The 13188-nt window shown below is 36.2% G+C and overlaps 1 protein-coding gene across 4 annotated transcripts in view; it reads right to left on the bottom strand.

Moving 5' to 3' along the window:
- LOC127633207 (receptor-type tyrosine-protein phosphatase epsilon-like) overlaps nucleotides 1–13188 on the bottom strand; it is a 96852-nt gene that overhangs the window by 67627 nt on the left and 16037 nt on the right. The window contains exon 1 of one of the 4 annotated variants that reach the window (XM_052112128.1): nucleotides 4119–4137. The exons of the other annotated variants lie outside the window; for them this stretch is intronic. The gene's annotated coding sequence lies outside the window, so the exon portion shown is untranslated. Of the gene's footprint in view, nucleotides 1–4118; nucleotides 4138–13188 lie in introns of those variants that run through there. 4 annotated transcript variants of the gene reach the window in all.

Below are 13188 nucleotides of genomic sequence, written 5' to 3'. Positions count from 1 at the left end.
TGCACTGGTCTCAGAACAGTATGAAATGCACCTTATTTTCATCCTAACTTCATATAAAGCCTCTGAAAGCTATTTTATTTACAGCTTTGTGATGAATACATTTATTCTCAATGTGAAAATGCACAGTAAATGTATAGGAATGCATTTACTAATGTTAATGAATAGAACCGTTTTGTACAGTGATAATTAGGGGTGGGCGATATAACGGTAGACACGATAAACCGGTATAAATATACAGATTCATATAAAGGGGCTTGTCAAACTAAACTAGAGATGCTACTCTCTTTACACCCAAACTAGTTGCCATGCTGTTGTGTCACGTGATGCGGTGCACCACAATTTTAACCCTTAAATGACAGTTTTGAGCATTGTAAACCAGTATTAAGTCAGTTTTTGCATATAGCAAAGCCAAAATACAACGTCCACACAGGTGACGCGAGGTTGCACAAGGTTAACATGGCTTGGGTTCCTCCTTCAATGTAAGTCTATGGGATTTGTCCTACTGTTTTATCGTCTGCCGTGTAAAAATCAGTCAAATCACATAGATTAGTAATAGTTGTGGTGGTGGTGTAGTGGACTAAAGCACATAACTGGTAATCAGAAGGTTGCTGGTTCGATCCCCATGGCCACCACCATTGTATCCTTGAGCAAGGCACTTAACTCCAGGTTGCTCCGGGGGGATTGTCCCTGTAATAAGTGCACTGTAAGTCGCTTTGGATAAAAGCGTCTGCCAAATGCATAGATGTAAATGTAAAGGTAAGTAATAGCATACCTCTCCTTAACAAGCTATGTGATTTCACATATTGTTCATGTCCGTAGCGCAAACACTTCATGCTAGAGATTAATACTTATGGTTACTTATGGTTGTTCAATTCTGAACAACCATCTTTATGAACAATATTTAGAGTCTGGTTGCCTTGACAAGCACCACTGACAAGGATCTTTCAGACTAAGCTAAGATTTAAGCCTCATGTTAATGTAAACAGTGACCTATTTTTGCAATTAACGAGACCTAGATTTTAAATGATTTGTAAAGCTAAAAGGGACATGGAGTAATCCGCATCATTTTGTGGCTTTCTCTCGGTTATATTCTCTGCCCAAGGCCTGATTTTTATGTTTAAAAGTGTATAATGTTTCCTCCCTGGTGTTTTTGTTTAGTTCACATTTCCTCTGTCCTGGAAATACACTTCCTCGTTGTGATCATGCACAAACTCTTATCTGATCATGTTGATAAAGTGCTCATCAGGACCTCTGCTGAAATACGTTCAGTGATGTGAACTGCAGCAGTGCTCAGTGAAGCAGTCTTGCATTCAAATGCAGGCAGTCAATCGAAACACAAGATAATTGCCATCTTCAGCAGCTCGCCTGCATGTTTATTACATGCTCGAGGTATTCGCTTGATTTGATTGTGCTGCACGTTTCCAACTCTAGTAAACCTGGAGAGCTAGTAGCATACTGACATACTAACATCTCTTGCACTGTCTGTGTTGCACGGGATTATGCCACAAAAGCAACTTGCATGTGATAACAGAGGTCTCTCGTGCTCTCCATCTTTTACAATGTCTTAAAACGGGTTTATTCATGATTGTAAGTGTAGCACCATGTATTGATGCCAATAAGCTCTCCTTAAGTATGTTGTAAACAAACTACAAAAAAAAATGTAGGTCCTTTAGAGACGTTATTCTGCTACGGCACACTTATTACGACTAACAAATTCTACGGCACACCACTTTCCCACATAGGCTAACCACCGTCAATATTTTTTCTTTTTAAGAACATGCCCATGTTTTGTGTCTGTCTTAGTAGCATGTTTACTTGTAATGTTTGAAATTCGGCTATGCAAAAAAAAAGTCACTTACAGTGCTTGCGTTAGACTTTCTCAGGGTCGTAAGAATTCTGTCATAATCTATTATTACTGTCATTTTAATTGTCATAATTTTATTATAATCCGACATTTAATAGCTTTTATTTTCATTCACATTTACATTTTTTATCATGAACTTGCAGGACGAGTCTTTTTATGCATTTATGCAGATAATGCATTTATTTATTTATGAAGAGAACAGATGAACAACAGAGACACCACATGAAGCAGATTCATGTCCCCCCCGCAGTGACAACGGAGGCCACTAATCACGACATATGAACATGCAATATTACAAAAACAAATATGATTAAAATATGAACAAAACATGTAAAAAAATTACTGAACAGAACTCAATCGACAACTCAAACCTTCCTCCTGGTCCGCATGGCATTAAACTCGCCTGTGTGTAATCAAACGCATCAAGGGAGACTGATGCTGTGGTGATTATCATTAGGTTTTGCGTCTTTGCCACGGACAGACGACTTCTTGTGGCCGTTTTAATTTGGTTCTGGAGGCTGAACACCATGACCCTTTACACGTATAAATATCACTCACTTCTGCACATTAATCACTGCTCTTCACAATCACAAAAGTGACCGATTATGGTTTCAAAACATCACATTTCTCCAAAAGGTGAGGAGTTTGGATCCCTGAAATTATTATTATTTTTTTTTATGCATTTATTTTATTTTGTGGAATTTGATAATTTTCCACTGCAAACCTGACAATATTTTGCGGCACAGTGTTTGGGAAACACGGTTTTAAATGGTTAGAAAAATATAAGGTAAAAGTAAGGCAAATAATGTCCCTTATTAATAAACCAGTTAATTTCTGACAATGAAGGAGAGCCAATTAACCCAAAATTAAATAAAAATTTAAATAAATCTTTAAGTCCATAATGAAATCATAAATATATATATATATATATATATATATATATATATATATATATATATATATATATATATATATATATATATATATATATATATATATATATATATATATTTAAAATGTGTCATTAAAAGACTCGAGCTCGTGCTCAAATTACAAAATCAACCCAAAGAGAGTGCAAAAATGAAAAAAGGATGCAAACTAATTATAGATTTATTTAGTGGTTTACTGATTGATTAATTAAATACGTTACTAGATTTTTGAGCAATTTCTTTTTATATTTATTGATTAAAATATTTAATTATTTAATTGAACAATTCGGCACCTCTATTGTCAAAACTGGTCATATGTCACCATAAAAAAAATATATATATATAAAATAAGAAATTACATTTTGCATCATATAATAATAATAATAATAATAATAATTTTAGGACAATTTTGCATTGTGACATTATTATCATGACAATTAAGCACATTTACCCACAAAATGCCATTAAGGAATGTGCCTGGATGTTTTAATTTTTAGTTTTTTTTGTTGTTTGTTTTTTTCATTATTCTCAGTGTTCATTCTCATTAGATTCTCTTTACTGTAATACAGTAATGAAAATCTTCCTGTTCAGACACAATTATATATTTTATCAAAGACATTACAACTAATAATACTAATAAAAATACTTGACATATAATCTCACAAAACCTGTCAAGGAAATTTTATATGCATAAAGCGTTTAAGAAAGCAAAGCTAAAACATAAGGTTAGGTCATATGCATTTATGTCTGCTTTATAAATGCAGCACATATGCGTCTGTTTGCATCTGAGAAAGATCACAGTTCAGCATCTATGCTGTGCAAAAATGCTCCGTTGCCCCGGACAACAGTCGCGCTAGTAAATCTAAACATCCTTAAAACAAGATGTATTTACTTGAGATTTCAAGACTTACTTATCTACTGAAATTGTTTTTTTGTGCGGTTTATGCTTAAAACAAGAAAAAACAATTGCCCTATGTGCAGACAGAAATGCTTCATTCAATAAAGTGAAAACAGGTCTTGAGCACAATTGCACAATTTTACTGAAAATTCATCTATTTTTACTGGAGAAAAAAAGGAAAAAGAAACAGTGATCTGCTTCTCTTGTGAGCGGGTCAGAAATGGATTATGCGTTCATTCATTCAGGAGCGGGATTATGGAAATCCTGAGCGCCACTGTGACGACAGCTACAGGAAAATGACACAAACAATGATGATTTTGTTGCTTTGCACTGACAGGAGCAGCCACAAACAATAGATCTCTCATTCCTGACAGGGTCAACTGAGATTGGAGGAGATGCAGGCGGAGCACAGAGAGAGGCCATTTACCATCCAATCCAGCAGATCAGATGGAGCACAGCAGATCAGGGCATCGCAATCAGCAATGAGTCTATCAGGGGCAGTCCTGTTGGGCATATGTATACAAAAAGAGAGAAAGAAATGCCCAAATTAAATAAAAAATTGTTAGAAAAAAAGGGGGAATATAATGAGCAAATCTCATGAAAACATGTCCAGGTCACATTTCACCCCAAACCCAGAAATAAATAAATAAATGTATATAATAATTATTATTTTTTTTTTTAAATGTATATATGTCTGTAAGGGCTGTAACTAACAATTATTTCTATAATTGACTAATCTAATGATTATTAGAATGATTATTTGACTATTCGGGCGATTATTGCAATGATTAATCATTAGCTTTTAACAGACTATTCAGCTTGTCCCCTGACTTAAAAGGTTGTATTAAATGTGCTCAGTTAATGTTCACGTCAACCATCAGAATGGGGAAAAATGTGATCTCAGTGACATGGAGCATGGATGATTCTTGATGTCAGATGGGCTGGTTTGAGTATTTCTGGGATTTTCACACACAACAGTCTCTAGAATTTACTCCGAATGGTGCCAAAAACTAAAAACATCCAGTGAGGGGCAGTTCTGTGGACAGAAACACCTTAATGATGAGAGAGGTCAACAGAGAATGGCCATAATGGTTCAAACTGACAAAGTCTACGAGTACTCGCTCTGTACAATTGTGGTGAGAAGAATATCATCTCTGAATGCTATACTGAGATGCGGGTTGGTGCATATATATATATATATATATATATATATATATACACATACAGGGTAAAATGGGGCTAAAGGCTCCGCAGAGTAAAAGGCTCCTTTTATTTAATTTTCTCCCAAAACACTAAATAGCAACAAAAACTACCACAACACTTTCTTAAACACCTGTTTGTCACCCATTTTCCTATTCCATGAGATATTTGTGTGTACTGTCTATAGACCATTTCAAGAATGTAAACAACAACAAAGGAATTAGAATGGTACAAACGTATTTCCAGATCCTTTCAACAAAGATCAGCAGCTATTTTTCTATGTAAACAAGCGGCATGAAAGTGCAGCTCCTTTCAACTTGACTGGGGAAAGACCAAAATCTCCATTACGTCAACATTACGATAAAAGAACAGATTTCAAATCGGCAGTAAAAATCTGAGCAAGAGATGGATACAGTGGGTGTGGCATCAGGCCTCGGAGAGGCATTTATCCCAAATGTCCAAAACAAAGGGGAATCTGGGGCCTTCGCAGTAGAAAGGTCTATGTGAATGAAGAGTAGTGAAGACAGGAGAAGATCCTGTTGATAGTGGGTGGGGTCCTGGCGGTAACAAATTGTGTGTCTTCAACAGAGTATGCTAAAAAACAACATTTTACCATCATGTAGCTTATAGCTAATGCGCATGCATGTTCTCGATTGATTGACAGGTGAAGTATGCATCTAAAACGTGACTGCCTATTTTTGCTGTAGTCGGGACTTCCTTTCTACATCTGTTGACCGTTGGCTGCCGTTGGCCGTTCCAATTTCTCCCATTCATTTTAATATAAGTGGCCGGTCTCTGCTAAATATTCTCTGTTTTGAGAAGCAGGAACAATGGCGTCACCAACGAACAGTCCTTGAAATGGACTATAGGTTGATTTTTTGGCAATTTGATCACATGTTTTGTATCTTTTTAAATGTTGCTAATTTATGTAGCTAATGAAAGTTATTTTCGATAACTGTCCAATAAATGAAACGATAGCATTTTGTGTTAAAAATCCCCCCTGTTGCAGGGAATAAAGGCCCTATAACACACATTGGGGGTTTTTGGGGGGAAGGGAGGGGGGTTGACTTTTTTCTGAAGTAGTTATTTTGAGTAAGCATCGTCTTAATTTGTTACTTTAAAAAAAAACATCTTGCTGTCTCAAAATTATTTGCATTAGTGGACAAATTATGCCCTATAACTACTGCCCTGGTGATTGTGCCTTGACCTGTAATATGACCATTAATATAAAAAAAAAATTTATTTTTTTTATATATATAATTATTTTCTTTTGACCACAATTAAGTCTTGGCCAAACATGCTTTACTGCCAATAAAAACACTATTCAAGAGTGGGTGTACACACTTGAGTACTCTTTAAAAAGTAAATACTACGAAATAAATAATAATAAAAACAAATGCAGTGAAATATACAGAGAAAAAAACCTTTCATTGTATCTGTTCACTGTACCTGTTTTTGTAGACTTTGTGGTATTTTCAACATTGTATTTGGAACCAAATAATACGTTATTATTAAGTTAAGACATTATGTTGGAAATATGTTTTGTTAGCCATTATTATTATTGTTATTATTATTATTACAAAGTAGTATCATAATGATGTAAACATTTCTTAACTTGCATGTCGCATTGCTGTGCAGTCCAGTTAAACCCTTAAGTCTTTATTTAGGCGGAGCACTGGAGGAAGACACTCTTCAGTCCACAAAAACCCAGTGCTATGAAGTTACTTTAGATTTCAATAGTAACTTTTAGAGGCCAAGCATATTTTGGAATTATGCAAATGTGCTATATGTGAATCTAGAGCACTGTAATTATACAGACTGATATTGTGGCTTGACTTTTCTAAAATCGGCCTGTGCTATCCGAAATTCAATACACTGCCCCCAGTGGCCAAATCGGTAAGTGCTGTTGAGCGTATGGGTACGTGCACGTGTTCTGGGTGAAGTATCCACAGGGGGGCACCAAAAGTGAGTTGTAAAGAGTTGTTTTCAGCTGTACAGTCTGTAAAACAATGAAGAGGAAAGTATATTTTATAAACTGTGACTCCCAACACAAACATGGCCGATCCTAGAGTACTGGAACAATGTGTTGACATGTTGATTTGATAACACTATGTCTTCTTGCGAATTCAATTTAATTACGATTAAACATTCAGTCCTTTTAATTTGTTTGGCATTTATACCATAACTAAGTTAAGAGGTATTTGGCTGTACATTATGGTTAGATATAAAGAGATTGTAATAGTCTGACTCAGAGCAAGAAGTTACAACACAGTTGAAGAGGGGAGTCATTCAGCAATAAATCCTAACTGTGAAGATATAAATCTGCGACACACACCCAAAAACACGTGTGTGGCTCACAATGTCTGATGGTGAGGCAGGTAAAATCAGTCTGATACTATTTATCCTAATTACAAACCACAGATTCAGCCTTCCCTTATTTGAATTAAGGGTTACAAAATCATTGTTACATGATGTGTATTGTGGATTGCCAATAGCCAAAATGAAACCAGTTATTCAGAGACTGCTTAATGTCAATATGCCATTTCCCATTCAGAAATAAACCCAATTTCATAGCCATCTGTTTACTGGACCTTTTTGCCATAAATATGCGTATCTACCCGTTTAAAACACTGCAGAAATAGAATACTGTATGTATGTTTTCAGTATGTATAATTCTCTGAACATAGCTTGATGCATTCAAACTGAGCATAATAATGGTGTTTAAGTTCCAACATGTGTATGCTCCGCTCCATAATGTAAATAAGAAATAGGCTAACAAAGAAGACTTTCAAATGTATGTGTATTGCTTATTATGAACAACCTCATTCTTATGTGAAGTCCTTTTCAAGAACGTAGTCTTGCCTGGCTCTCTTTCGTCACATTTTGAAAATTACGAATTTGGCTTATTCCAATGGCCTGAAAACAGGCACGTGACTCAATGTCGGAGCGTTCCAAAACCTAGTGAGCTGACTTGTTGTGTACTGCCTAGATAGGCAGCTAGCATTCAAACAGAAATGGAACCTCAGACTGATCAATTTGGAACGCCCCCCGTTGGCAGTAACTCGTGCATCGTACAAATAGTGCTCAATATAGTTTTGCTTTAGCATTTGCCAAGTTACGATGTGATAATTAAGGCAGGGCTCTTTGGGGTCATTACAAACTGAAAAATTTAGAAAAGTAATGTCTGTCTTTGGCGTTTGACTGGCGGTCCGTATTTGTAGTACTCGGAACCGTCATATTCTGCCGGAGATAGGAGGCAGGGGCGAGGAGCCTACCCCCGTGCGGGACAGGGCTCAACTGGTGGTGGTGGGGTGGTGGAGGTTGCCGCGTTAGCACACTGAAACAGCAATGTGATAGATTGTGAGTAGACTTATAAAGCAAAGGCTTACATGTGATTGGCTTGGAATTACCCAGCTAACGGTGCGATGATGTACAGCTGCTAGTCTTCCCGCTAGAACTACGCTGCGCTTACATTTTCTGTACATCTCTTTATGTGTGTGGGCTCAAGTGCAGCCTCGCAGAAACCAAAAATAATAGATTGAACATTACCGTATCCCTGAAAACGCATCTACGGCAAACCACCAATATGGAACATCTGTGGTTCTGTCTTAAAGCCACAGTGATCATCTTTGAGACGTTGAAAAAACAGCAAGACTCGGCATAGTGCATGTTTACAAAGAAAAGCAATTATAATAACAATAATGCATTCTGTATGAACGACCCCTAGTAAGCATAAAAATACATTGCACATGCAAATATTTGGTAAACTAGTCAATATTAACTAGATAAGCTATTTGTGCTGATACATTTTGTTAATGACTGAAATAAGCATTTTTAGTTCATATTTAGTCCACACATATCTCGCTTCATACGCCATCTTAGAAGGCAATCATACTAACTACCTTTTGAAACAGACTTCACATCAGGAGTGCATCTAAGACGCTTTTAAATGCCACCTACATAGGCAGATCACATGGTTTTGAATTAGAGCCAATATGTCTTAATAAATCTTTCATCCAGTAAACAGTCATCCACAAAAGCTTTCCTGGACAAATACAAATGTGAATAACAACCAATTCAATTTAAGGCCTGTTAAAAAGAATCCATTCAGCATTCAACAGTAAAATGTCATTTGGATAATTGTAATAACTGTAAGTGATTTTCCAAGGCACAGCCAGTAAACATGATGGACTCCAACTAAATAAAAGCATAAACACAAAACAACCCAGCAAGCAATCACCTTTGAAAACCTAATCTTTAACAATGACTCAGGCAAGAGGCGGACGGTTGTCTTATCGGAGTACATGCCCTTTGGGTCATGCGTTGTTGAAAGAAACAAACTCTGATGTAATGTGATAGTAAGCTCATGGATCCTCCCAATTTGGACTGCACTCCTTTCCTGTGCCACATACCGGATGTAAACAAATAGTGACACACACAGCAGAGCTGTTATTATGTGTCTGTATGTTTCTGTGCGTTTAAGAGGGAGGGGAAAATCTGAGCGACTGCTTCTGTCCCCACGGTCGGACTGATCTACTGCGCCGAGATGACAGAAAATCATTTCGAATTGGATGAACTTGAAAAGGTCGCAAGTTGAATGTCTTTCCAGCAGCTGTGAGGGAATTCCACTAAAAGCACCGCTTGGAAAATCTCCCCTTTATCTGGAGTCTGTGAGGAGTTCATGAAGATTTAAAGACGATTTAAAATGTAGAGGTCAAGGGAATTGTTTTTTTATCATTCGTTAAACGGTGATAATCAACCAGGCATGTACGGTGATCAGAAGTATTGGAAAAGTAATAAAATCTAATGCAAATCAAGGTCAAAAGTCACTGCTGCCTGATTTGATTTTGTATGCAACTTGACTGGCCACATATTTTCAGCAGGTGGCAGTAAGCAAACCTCCAGCTGTATAAGCAAGATTATTGCATTAAAACAAATCCAAATGCAGGAATCTAAACAGAAGTTAATATTTTTCTAAGTTTCAATGTTTGTTTGACACAGCGTCTTAAAAACACTGTATATGACACACCTTAACCAAAGTGAGACGCTCTAAAAGTGTCCGTCTGACGCATGTTTACATGGACGTGTCCTTAGAAAAGTCCTTATAATAAATCTATCTTGCACAGACTGACGAATTCAGTTGCACAATGGATTGATGTGCACTGTAGGCCAATGATAGGCTTATGTTGAATGTTATGGAAATAAACAATATATTGCACTTTTTGTATCGACTTATCAATGCTGAACTGATAAGCCACAATAACATAATGCATTTTAAATTATTTTAATAATATATATAAAATTTGATTTCATTAAATATAATTATTTCATCATTATATAGTAAATTATTGCTATTTTTGGAGCATTTTCAGCAAATATTTATTTATGTGATTAATTGTGATTTATCTTATTAATCAATAGGCATGTGATCCAATTAATCCAGTTTTTTTTTTTTATTATCAATTGGAAGCCCTAGTTTATTACCTTACGTTTAGTCTGGTGATTGACCCATTCTGTTTTTTCAATGGCTGATAATGATTTAAATGACAGCAAAAGAGATGCATGAATAATCTCCAAAAGTACATGAATAATAATAATAATTTTATTCATCATTTACTAAGAAATTTACAAAACTAATTTGTTGATAACGCTGTGAGTAGATTGAGGAACTGACACTAACACTTCATAGCAGACACTATTATCAGCAGGCCCAGGCAGAATCTTTTTTATTTTCTCACATTTTTCAAGCCTTTTTTTTTTTTCACCTTTTCTGCACTAATTCTTAGAGGACATATATGTGCAATGCTGCGGACTGGATAGTGATGAAATACAATGTGTTAGATGAGCTTAGAGACCTGTACTGTACTTGTCGATAGCAGAACGCATAATCAAATCATATCAAATATTTCAAGAACACGCACGTAATTTTTGCGCAAGCAGTGTTTGCAATTCCAAGTGGGCTTGGTTTTTCACAGATAATTCGGTTCGGGCTGCGTTTCCCAAAAGCACCAAGTCTCTAGGTAGATCGTAGAAATCATAATACGAACTACATCATCTTTAGAGTTACAGACTCATAAAGCATTGCAACTTTAGCACTTGAAAATCATCATAGATCTACAAAAGTTCTGTAGTAATCGTAAAGTGCTTAAGTGCATCGTAATGACACAGACTCATGCAGTGACCTGCAGGCCAAACACCTGAAAAAAAATGTAAATATGAATGCATAAACTTAATAAAGTTACTGTTGCAATGCTTACACTTGATGAAGAATTCAATGTGACTTTAATGTCAGATAATTTAATGTATTATTATATTATATTGTATTATACTGTATTATACTCTATTAAATTAATGAAGGTGATGCATGAAAAAAAGTGACTGTCTAAACGTAATAGCTGTTGCTACACAAAATAAAGTTACAAATAAATAGGACAAAGGGTGCTTCGATATCCCATGATATCAAAGTCTGCATATATCAGAGATTAAAATATTAACTGAGCTATGCCACATTCATTGTACAGCTCTGTACTCTTACGGTCTCATTTATTTCATTTGTTTAGGAGAAACATCTGAGCCAAAGTTGATCCCTCAATAAAACATTCCTGCATTAAGTCTTATAAGATATGAAATAGCAACCTACAGTATAAGCAATTCAAAATTCCTCTAGGAGTCTATACATTTTCCCCTTTCAGTTCCCCTGTTTGATTTGAGGTTTCAATTCCTTTTTCCAGTTTTGATCAAGCAGGAACAAAACCATAATGAGTCTGAACACAGATGCCTCTACATAGAAACTTAAAGTTGTGTTAATGCTTCAAAGTTGTGCAATTGTGGGAACGCTTCAGGAATCTATCCCTGGCAAACAAGACAATGAGAATGTCCAAAATAAGTTTCAACTTGAATTTGGTTGCAATGCTCTCATATTCAAACAATTAATTTCAGCCTTGAAACGCCTTGGTCTTCCCTTCTAAGTCTTATACGCTCAACTTCAGGCTTGAAAACATGCCACATTGAGCCCATCCAAACGAACACCTCTTCATTGCGTTAGAATTAGATCTGCCAGCCGCACCCCTTACATTTAGTTTTCACTTGTTGTGGATTCGCTGGGGAACGAGATTGAGCCATAAAAACAATAAGCATGAAGAGCTCTGCTTGTGTGGGCTCATTTTGTTTGGCTCATAGTGAGCTGAAAATGACACCCCCGTACTGTTTTAAGAGAAACCGTGAGCTTTTCAAGGGGGATCTGGGAGGAGGCACAACCGGCGGTTTTCCTAGGCATTTCACTTCAGGAAATAACAGTTTTGGGATGCAAAAACAAACTTTACCAAAAGCGTATTGATGGTGGAGTGACCATAAACCTGCTAGCGCTTAGCTAACACACAATGAGTCTCATTCACTAACCGTGCATATATACATAGTTGTGTTAAACCTGTATGCAAACTATTTCACTTTGCCAAATTTTGCTCATACTTAGGGTTAGGGATTTGTACTAAAGTTTCTTAGCAATAACATTTGTTCATAACGTGTAAACCGGTTGCTAAATTCAGACAAAGTATCAGCTATATTAACAAGGATGCAGTGACTAAACTGACTTCCAGCCTTGTTCCAGGAGAGCATATTTTGCTCCGCTTGACTCAGCATGTATTGAAATGGCATTTTAAAAGGAATGGTGTTTTTCCTGAACCGGCTGTGAATCGTGATGATGTTTTCAACTGTTTTCATGCTATGATGCTAAATGGATAAATGCTACAGTGAAAGACCATAATTATTAGACATGTACAGTAGAGAGATGATTTATCATGTTTGGAACTAATTGTATTCTGATTTTCCTCTTTCCTGCCTGTCTTTGCAGAATGTGCATGTCTGCCCTTAAGGGGAAGAGGTGATTTGGAAAACAGTGTGGACATTAATTCAGTATCAATTAAATGGATTTGTACAGAGCTTTAATATTAGCATGTCTGTAGGAAATATAAATGTTAGACTCTTGTGGATTGGATACTCTTTTGACCGTCAGACTCGTTAATGTGTGCACAACCAAAATACATCTGTCAGGCGCTGGCTGGACTGCTGGCATTCTTAAAGAGACAGTACCATTTTGGCACATGTTACACATACTTGCAAATAGTACAAGTTATGCACATAAACAACAGAATATTTTCAAAACGTGTAATAAATGTATGCAAATACTGTAAATATCACTACAATTTTACCATTAGGCTCCTATAGAGTCTACGTGGGGGTTTGGTGAGAATACATAATAAAATAAAACAAATAAATAAATAAAAAGTTAAAATGTGACG

The sequence above is a fragment of the Xyrauchen texanus genome, chromosome 40 (genome assembly GCF_025860055.1).
Source record: "Xyrauchen texanus isolate HMW12.3.18 chromosome 40, RBS_HiC_50CHRs, whole genome shotgun sequence".
Taxonomy (NCBI): domain Eukaryota; kingdom Metazoa; phylum Chordata; class Actinopteri; order Cypriniformes; family Catostomidae; genus Xyrauchen; species Xyrauchen texanus.
This window is presented reverse-complemented; position numbering and strand designations above follow the sequence as displayed.